Raw genomic sequence first — 10,996 nt, forward strand, 5'->3', positions numbered from 1 at the left:
TAACTGCCAAAGTTATAGTTGCTTGTGTTGATCCAGTTCCAAAAAAAGAGACTTGCGGTGACAACCATAAGTTCTTGGAAATCGAAAATCAATCGGACAAAAAAATTAGTTTTATAAATAGATAATTCTGGGCCTGAGCGAAGTCGATTTAAAGTAACAAAATGGCGGCCTCAGGAAAATTTTTTCTAAATTTTTGGGAAAAAATCAACAGTTAATTGGTCTTAAAAAATCAAAATTTTTGAAAAAAGGAAAAACCTTCGATCAGGCCCGAGTTTATTCTGTATTCTAAATTGCGCTGATCTATCACTATCACACGTGGCATTCACGGTTTTTGGGCATATTTTCCACACCAGTTGGTTGAAGCTCTCATTATTATTCTGATTGAATCCATTTACACATCTTGAAAGTAAATTATCATTACTGAGATCGTCATAAATCGGTTTGATAGCTTTTAAAACATCAGGAGGTAAGGGAGAATAATTTTGAGTACAAGTATCCAGCTCTCCACTGGCTTCAGCGCGCTGGTACGAACACCAAGAATCTTCGCCTTTGGGACACATATCATGATTCGGATTTTAATCAGTCGACTCGTAGTGGTAAAAAGTTGCCATAATAAGGACTGTACCGAAAAGAAACTGCACACCTTCAATTCAATATTTCTCGTGAAGTAGCCGTTTGATCATATTGCCGTTAGAAAGCGTGATCACTTCTGCTTCTATTTTTTTTTCTTTCTCCGTGATTTGCAATATCATGTTCGCGATGGGTCGCATCAAAGAGCACGTGCGTAGGAAATTACTGCATTGAAAAAAGCATTTCATACAGAAAGCTAGCAAAACGATTTAAAGTCAGTGTAAATGGTGTAAAAAATATTATAATAAAGTTCAATGAAACCTGTTCTCTTAAAGATTTATCAAAAAGTGGGCGAAAAAAAGTTCCTAGTGATCCACATCTTGAAGCAAAGGTGTTGGACTTAATAAACCAAAACAATTTAATGTCTGTGCGCGATTTGGCGAAAAAAGCTAAAACCAGTGTTACTATGATTCAAAGAGTGAAGCAAAGAAATAACTTAAAAACTTATAAAAATCAAAAGATTCCCAGAAAAGTCAACGACAAATAAAAATTGGGAAAACAAGGCTACGGAAGTTGTACGAATGTTTGCTTAAAGATTCTGTTGAGTGCGTTATCATGGACGTTGAAACATACGTAAAAATGGACTCAAAACATTACCAGGTCCCCAGTTCTATACAAAACCAAAAGATGGTACTGTCGACGAATCAGTGTCAACAATTGAAATAGAAAAATTTGGCGAGAAAATACTCATCTGGCAGGCTATATGCTCTTGCTGCCTTAAGACCACTCCATTTTTCACAAAGAGTACTATATCGGCCGACAATTATAAGAAGGAGTGTCTAAACCGTCGCCTAATGCCATTTTAAGAAACACATCGTGTCAAAAATATTTTTGGCCGATTTAGCCACAGTGCACTACGCTCATTCCGCATTGCCTTTGTTGAAGGATAACAATGTCAATTTTGTTAAAAAAGAGGAGAACCCTCCAAAGGCTCCAGAATTTCACCCAATAGAGAAATATTGGGCAATTGTCAAACGTAACTTGAAGAAGGATCGTCGAGTTGCCGAAAACGTCAATGAATTTAAAAAAAAACTGGTTAAAGCAAGTCGAGCCGTAACAAAAGAAAGGTGTGCAGAATTTAATGAAGGGAATTAAACGAAAAATTCGGCATAAATTAAGAGAATATTTTTTTTTCACTAGTTTTAATTAAAAGCGGATAAAAATTCTTCTATTTTTTATTAAAAAAAGTTACAAGCAAAAATTAATAAAATCCGTTACGTTACAAATAAAAAATTGTGTGCAGTTTCTTTTCGGTACAGTCCTTAGCAGATTTCATATCCTCAATGGGATCGCAATGACGACGTATTGATAAACCATAGTACACAGTTAATTTGTCTATTACTCTTCCTGTATGTCTACCTTTAAGACCAAGACCTTTTTGTTTAGTTTTGCTTTTATAATAGAATAGGTTTTCGAATCACCATCGTCAATGTAGTTAGTATATTTAACTCCATGTTTTGTTTTAGACTGCTGGAACATTTCAATCATCGCATCCGCCTCCATTTTCCCCGAGGTCCGTTGGGATTAGCACTACACTCATTTTCATGCAATTCATACCATTTCTCGAACTCAACCGTATTTTTTTTTCTTTTTCCAATACTCACATGGCTTGCAATAAGCACTTTTAATGTTTGTGTGTATATAATATATAAAATTAATTATTCGAAATTCAGAGGTGCAACTTTCGGGTACATCGTTTTCAGTATTTTGTTCCAGTTTTTTAGACGATGAACTCCGAACACTTTCATTAAGTTCCGCCGCTTTTGGGTTAAATACATTTTTTCCTTTCTTTAAATATGACTTACGGATGTTTTCAGATTTCCGAACTTCTCTCGAAACTTTACTCTTATCACAACCCATAATAACCAACTTCAAAAATAATATGTTTTAGTAACGCACTAATATCGATTGCTCTCCGCAACTGCTACAGGCATACTAGTGAGGTGGTGGAAAAAAATTTCTAGCACTTATACTACTTATAAATATATAAATATATAGGTATTTATAAATTCAGCTCTTATTACATACCCCAAAGTATTTGTTCATGGATGACAATAGAACGCTTTCTTGCAGCTGTCGCTAGCTGGCTAGCAGCGGCTCCTGGGCGCTTTGAAGTGACCGAGCTCTCTTTGTTAGTTGTCGAATAACTCAAAAACTAATTATCGAATCAACGTGAAATTTTCAGAGAATATTTTTAAAATAACACACTTAATGAAAATGCAAAAAAAAAATTTTTTTTTTGAAAATTTTGACTACCCCTAACCCCTTAAGAGAGGAGCCTTCTTTAGAAGCCTTAAAAATTCGATTTTTTTGAGGAGTTTTTTTTAAGGGAAGTAAATAATTGATTAAAGCGAAATTTCTTAAGTTTATAGTTATATAATTTAAGCAACATTCATAATTTTTTTGGATACGAAATCTTTGATATTGTGCCTTTAGGAAGGAATTGCCCGATGCATTTCGCATGTGCACTTATCGGACGGCTGTTGGAAACAAAAAATTCAAAGAGATTCATATTTTTAATAATTTATCTTCTAGCTAAACTAAAAAAATTCCAAAAAAAAAAGTTTAAAATTTTACAATTTCTTTATAAATTGAAAAAAAGTGGATTTTGACCAAACAAATTTGACTTTATGCTATTTCTAAAGCCTGTTCCCCCTTAAATTCAAAAATTCTTTCTATATTTTGCCTACATTAGTTCCACGAAACATTTATTTGCGGGAAAAAGGGAAAAGTCATTAACGTATACTTGTTTCTTTACTTGCTTTCTTACTTTCACTAACACTTCATACACATAACTCCCATATGCAAATGGCATTAAGAGCACTTATGCAATTATACGCATACTTAATAGACCCACTGTACACGTAGAAATGGCATAGTAAAAATTCCATTTTTCCGCGGCATAAAAGCAGCTTCGGTATGACGATCATAAAGATAACACCACGATTATGCTTTTTAATAAACTTTTTATTAGGTGACAATTGCAGGCGCCAGACCACATTATGTAAAAAATCATATGTGTGTGTGTGAGTAGGAAAAGTGCCGACTTGTGAATGAATGCGCGAACGTGCGGCAATGCGCTCTGCAGATGACATTTGTGGCGAATGCGGAAAATCTCATTAAAAACACCACATGACATAATATGGTCAGCGGAGCAAGGTGGCAAGGCAAAAAATAAATGGAAAATAAAAGAGGACAAAACATATATTTTTAAGCCTGTTTTTGTTTCTACTAAGTATCCACGAAGTGGTCTGCATAGTCTGTAATTTAATTCGTTGGACTTAGCTTAATTTACATAGCTTGTTCAGGCAGCTGCTTTCCGACACTTTAAGAGCAGACGGGAGTGCAATCTAATTTAATGTGCATACAATTAAATTATGGAAGTTAGGCAGTCATTTGTACTGGAAGCGTGGCCTCAAGCATCCTCACAGGCAGGTGTGTGTGTGTGTGCTACTATATATGCATGATAATTTTAGACATTTTAATTTAATTGAGCGCTTACACGTGTCATCACTTACTGTCTTCAAAAGTTATGTAAAATTAAACATTAAACCAGGAAAATGCACAAATAAACCCTTTAATATTTCAGCTAATATTTATGCATTAAAGACACTTTAAGACACTTCATGCGGCTCGCCTTTAACTACTCGCTTAGCATCGCTCGCCATCTACTCAATTGACTTTTTCTTTGAAAGATTATAAGCACATTCTTTTGCGGTGCCTCGCTTCAGTTTTCTTCTTGAATTTTATTTCATTTTATAGTCTGCTCTGACATTTTTCCGCACATTTTTATGAGCGTTGTCATCAATCTTCCTCAGCGTTGCGCCAGCGTCGACAGGCCATGTACTTGCATAGGCATATAAAGTGGTGCCACTGCTCATCGTATTGTGGGTACAGTGTTCATAAATAATAACTAAAATTGGTATGTATTTGAAATATTGAAGGACCTGGAGCTACCTACAGCTGTTACGTGGAAATTGAGAAGAAATTAAGCGCATAAAAATCGTCCGCTTGGAATATGGCGCTCCAGCGCAAAGTTCCGTTGATTCGAGGCTTATTACTGGACAACGTAAATAAAAGCGGACACGTTTTCAATGGAAGGATGAAGTGTATGGCGACCTATTCGCACATGCTATCTACCAATGCTTTCGCAAAGGCTAGAAAGGATTGCATGCGCTAAAATGCGGTATATTAAGCTCCATGAATTTAGACGATTTTTTTCATTTCCGGCGGTCTGTCCGTTTTTTTGTCTGTATATAAGCAAAGTAGTCTCTCAGCTTTTGAGCTATCGAACTGAAATTTTGCATACGTCCTTTTCTCCTCAAGAAGCTGTTTATTTGTCGGAACTGTTGATATCGGACCATTATACAATACTGGTGTTATACAAACTGAACTATTTAAATCAAGATAAATATATTTTTATACCCTCTTTTGGTATAAGAAATGCACCTACTAGGAGTATAATAGCTTTAGTACCGACGAAACTAACGTTTTCAAATCAGAGAACTTTAATTTGAATATGCTTCACCTTGTATACGAGTAATATAGAGTGATTCATTTCAAGGTACCCTACATTTTTGAAGAAAAAAGACAGAAAATTCAAAAGAATATTATTTGGCATTATTTGAAGTTTATCTACTTCAAATGTTAGCCGCGGCTACGTCTCAGATGGTTCGTCAGTTGAATCCAATTTTAGAAGATTGATTCGAGGATTTCGATTTGTAACTGGCGAATGACAAGCGTGATGTTTGGAATTTAAAGGGGAATGTTTTTTATCATTAGAAAGAATATATTTTGGCATTTAATTTTTGAATTTAATCTTTTTTAAGCGTTGGCCGCGGCTACGTCTCAGATGGTAGAACCGTTGATTCAAATTTCCGATGACTCGTTCGAGCATTTCGACTGATAAGTGGCGAATGACATGCATGCTGTTCTGCTCCAAGGCCTGAATCGAAGCGGAATTGTCTGCATAGACCTTAGACTTTGCATCTCCCCACAGTAAAAAGTCTAAAAGTGTGATATCACACGATCTTGGTAGCCCATCGACCGCCTCAAAACGTGAAATTATCTGCTTACCGAAGTGTTCTCTCAATAAATCCAATAATTGATGCGACGTGTTGGAATTGGCGCCGTCTGATTGAAATCAAGTGTCGCCGACATCACGAACATCAATTTCAGGCATCAAATAGTCGGTTATCAGGCGCACTAATGGTCATAATTGATGGTAATGTTCTCAATGATATTATTTTTGAAGAAATATGAACCGATGATTGCACCGACGCACAAACCACACCAAGCCGTTGCTTTTTCTGGATGAAAAGGTACCACTTTAATCTTTTCAGGTTGCTCTTCGTCCCAAATGCGGTTATTTTGCTAGTTTACATACCCATTTACTCAGAAATGGACTTCATCGCTGAACACAAAATTTTTCTCGAAAACGTCGGATCTTCTTGAAACTTTTCAAGAGCCCATAGATCGAAGTTTGGAAAGGTCGAGCGGTTTCAATTCTTACACAAGCTTTATTTTGAATGCTTTCAATTTACGATCTCGACGTGAAATGCGCCTAGTTGTTTTATGTTGCTGCAAACGGTGACGAATGGACTCGTCATAATAAGTATATATTTGAATTTAGTATATCGAGGAATTTTTTCAGTCGAAATACCACAAAAAAGAAGAAAAAAATTAACTATAGTAAAGTTATTTTTATTATTATTTCAGAATTTAAAACAAAATAGTACTAATGATAAAAAAATAAAAAAATAAAAAAAAAATAAAAAAATAAAAAATAATAATTTATTTTGCACGCTTAGACTACTGTGCTTTAGCCCGTTAACCAAATTGTTGCATTATTTTGTCTATATAAGCATATATAGTATAGTGGTACCTCGACATATGAGTTTAATTCGTTCCGCAATTTTGCTCGTATCTTGAATTATTCGTATCTCGAAGCAAATTTCCCCCTACAAAACAATTGAGCTACCATTAATCCATTCCAACCTCCAAAATGTCACCCCAGTTATTCTTGTTACGTGGTTTTGAATAATAAAAACGTATTTATAAATATCAAATGTTTATTACACAAGAACCAAAAAGAGAATGTAAAGAAATAAATTAGATATCCTCACTGGTCTTTGCCTTTTTCGCTAAATTTTTCTCGCTTTCACCTGTAGGCCGTTTAGAAAAAAACATGTCCAGGGAGGTTTGTTTCTTCCTCCCTCTCAGAATGTTCCGGAAATGAGTTAGGCAAGGTCATTAAAAAGGTCGGATGTACGACATTTTGCCACTTTTTCTGGGTGGTTTTTTTTTCACGAACTGTGAAACTCTCTCTCACATTCCTAAGATCCCATGGATTTCTCACTTGTAGAAATAACCTCCTCCTCTGACTCCTCAAAACCAATTTCTTGTATAACCTCAGTATGCTGCTATGACTGTAATTCTTGTATCTCCTCAGTCGTCAGTTACTGGGTGTACTCCTCGATGAGCTCGTTCACGTCTCTCTCTCTTCCACCTCTAGACCCATGCATTTCCCCAGAGATACAATCTCCTCCTCTACTGAAACACCGGGTTCCAATTTTTCAGAGATTCTTTCAGCTACAGCTTCAGGCCACTCTTATCTTGAATTTCTCTCGTAACTAAAAACAAAAAATCACTTGCTCGTCGGCTCGTATCTCGAAAAACTCGTATGTTGGGACACCCGTATGTCGAGGTACCACTGTATATGTAAGCACGTGTCAGCTAATATGTTAATATATATAGAAGCTGCTTGGTTGAATGCCTGGCGGCTTATAAAGTAACAGCTGAAAGTGTTGAATAATTATGTGCATTAGCAGCAGCAGCAAAAAATGTGTTTCTTGATTACGAAACTTTTTGTTTTGCGTAATATACGTAATATATATATGGATGTATGTATGAAAGGTTAAAGAAAGTTAAGCAAATTCTGAGAAAATTGCTCCGTTGCCTTGAATTGACTTTATATAAATATATATAAGTTTAAGTATATAAGCATGCTTATAGGTGTATTATGGTTAAGGCGTCAATGATTATCGAAACAATTAGCTTTTATTACATAAGAAAAGCTAATTTTGTGTGATGATGTAAAAATGTCAGGGGTGGTATTTGGGACAATAAAAACTGCAAAGATTTAACCAAAAGCTATATTGACAACATTCTGCTAAAATAATGTAAATTTTACTAATACTTTCATTTTTATATTAAACTTGTATTATAATTACTGACTTTAATAAAAGATTTAATTTAATTTTTTTTATTTATATCTAAATTTTTCCAAAATCAGAAAAAAATTTTAATAATATTTTAAATGCCATAATTAAGAAATAAATAGTTTTTTATTGCGAACAAAACTTTTTAAATCTAAGTTGTTAAATTTATAAATTAGGGTGGTTGAAATAATAATATTTTAATATTTGAAAAAAAGAAGTTCTTAAGCATCTCTAAGCAATTTTCTCCAGACATGAGCTTTTAATTATAACGTGAATGTTAAATTTATATATTAGAGTGGGTGAAAAAACAGTGACTATATTTTTTTACCCTAAGTTTTTAGTCACTTCCATTCAAGTCTCTCCAAGCATGAGCTCTCAATTGGAATGATAATGTCCTCCTACTTACAGTTTTCTATTTTTTTTTATTTATCAAGCGAAAAAAAAATTAGTTTTTTACTCACCCTAATACATAATAAACAGCATTTCACTTAACTTCAGTTGGCGCTTATTGCCTACAAAAATATATATACCATATATTAATTAATTTCTGTTACACTTAATTAACACTCAGTCATTAAAATACACACATCAACGTCTTAATTAAACCAAATAATGTAAATGCACACACACATTAACATACATATATGGGCGCAATCTTCACCATAACGGAAACCTAATGGATTGTCAGTAACAAATAATGACATGACTTGATTTCAAGCTGATTGACAGCAGCGCTGCGGGAGACAAATAACCTGCTAAATACTCATAAAGACAAAGTAAGACACTGCGTATGAGTAATCAATGCGTAGTAAGCGCAAACCCACATCGCCTCAAGCTAATAAATTTGCTTGTGTTTAGAAACGCCGTAGGCAGTTGCGAAAACAATGCAGAGGAAATATTTATATTAAACACAAAATATTAATAATAATATCGCTTTGTTGTTGATGAATGAATGAAATGTAAATTAATTGGTATTTACATTAATATATTTAGTACAACTATCTTTAACGCCAACAAAATGCTATTTCATATATTTATTCATAGCTAACGACTTTTGACTAAATAACCAATTCATGCAACTTTAATATAAAATTAAATTTAATTTGAAATCTCAACTTTAGTATCTTACTAACTAAATATGCATACGTTTGTGTGTCATCCCTTCGATTCCGGCTACTTTTAGCTGTTGAATATGTCGTATTTGCTTTTTCCGGCTCAAATTTAATGTCAGCTGTGCGATATTTGATTTGTCAACTATTTGCACACACCCACACCCCCGCATATCTGTATGACATTGAACAAATTGTAAAAGTTTTTGTGTCAGGAAGTAAAAGTTTGTTGGATGACTTTTTATTTGGGCAATTTGCCCACATCAATCAGCCAGCAACATATCGCTCTTTTATATCTTTTCAGTCTTTTACATATGTATTTATAGTATAACAGTGCTTGAGGAAGCTAAAAAATTTATATTTGTATAATATGACAGAAAATGCGCAAATTGAAGTTGGCTAAGTCGGATTTTTTGGACAGTGCCAAATTGACTGTGATTTAATTTTAATTTGATTTCAACTAAAACTTCTACCCAATTTGTGCTGCATGCAAGCGGATGCAACGAATTGCAAATGTAGTAGCCACAGCTGGCAGAAACGCAGTTCGTGTCACTTCGTTGATTGTGTTCAGTGAAGTTTTTTATAATTTTTTTTTTATTATTTTGTATTGGTAGAACAAAATTTTTACAATAAGACTAAGTACTATTAAAGCATAAAAGCGGTTTTGATTTTATTGCACAATTGTCGGTGGAGAAGGAAAATTTTGATCTTTCATAAGCTGTATTGTGTTTATGAAATGTTCGATATTTAATAAAATTTAAGAACAGTTTGACTTCGCTAGATGCCAAAGGAGAAGCAACGCGGGCTTACAATAAAAGTGGTTTACACTATTGAGAAATATCTCAATACACGCTGATGGTGCACCAACGCAAAGAGCCACGAATGTGACCGAATTTAAAGCTAAAAAGGCAATGAATAGCATACTCTAACCACCACTAACCAATTTAAGACATTTGGCTCCGTGTGTTTTTTTTTTGTTCCCCAAACTGAAATTGCCGCACCGGCACATGGGTTCCCTTTCAGTCGATTGAAGAGATAAAACAAAATTCGCTGAAGGAGTAGAAGGCCATCTCAAACGCTTCTAATGAAAATGTTTCGAGGGCTGGAAAAATGGTTTGTATTATTCAGGTGGGGATTACTTTAAAAGTGACAAAATAAATATTAATTAATATTCAAATATGCTCGTTTTATATACAATTTCCGGGTACATTTTTGCCACAATCTATATTCACAATTTACATCCAAATATATCAAATTATATGCCATATAAATTAAAGAAAGTTTCCAAATAATATTCAAACACCTAAATTAATAATCTTGAGAGTTATTCATAAATAATAATAAAGAAAATAGTAAACTCGAGTTTGTGCTACAAAACGAGCTATATTTAACCTTGAACAGTCCATTGTTTAAAAAAAAAAAAAAAACTTGTATAAACTCAAGGATGCTTAAGAATCTAAACGATTAAATTTAACAATTATTCGTAAGTAGTAGACCTTAAAACTGCAATTGTGATATAACGAGAAGTTGGACAGCCCACCGATTTTTAAGATGCATTTTTATATAAGAGAGAAATTAAGCTATGGATTAATGAAAAACTTAAAATAGTATAATTCGTAGATATATACAGGCTTGCATCAAAAAATCATAAACTTGAGTTTAAGGGCACGCTTAGCCCACTCCAAATTCATGCACAGAGGCTGATTCTAAATTAGCTCAATTTACTTTAAAATCACATTTTTTACTCCAAAGTCACATAATGGTGCTAACTACACACGAAACAACTATATCATTACATTCGGTTAAAATAGTTTTCTTAATCGAGTCAATTAACAGTGATACTATTTAAATTCAGATTTAAAATCAATTTTTTTTATACTTACTTTGAACATTTTAATGCCATTATTTAAAATAAATTGAAAATATACATTCTCATTATAAAAATATTGTAGGGTTGCATTGACAATATGAGTCAATTTATTTTATATGAAATTTTATTGTACAATACAATTTAATACACAAAGACTTTTTTCTTAA

The sequence above is a fragment of the Bactrocera latifrons genome, unplaced genomic scaffold (genome assembly GCF_001853355.1).
Source record: "Bactrocera latifrons isolate USDA-ARS-PBARC rearing strain unplaced genomic scaffold, ASM185335v1 scaffold_19, whole genome shotgun sequence".
NCBI classification, from domain to species: domain Eukaryota; kingdom Metazoa; phylum Arthropoda; class Insecta; order Diptera; family Tephritidae; genus Bactrocera; species Bactrocera latifrons.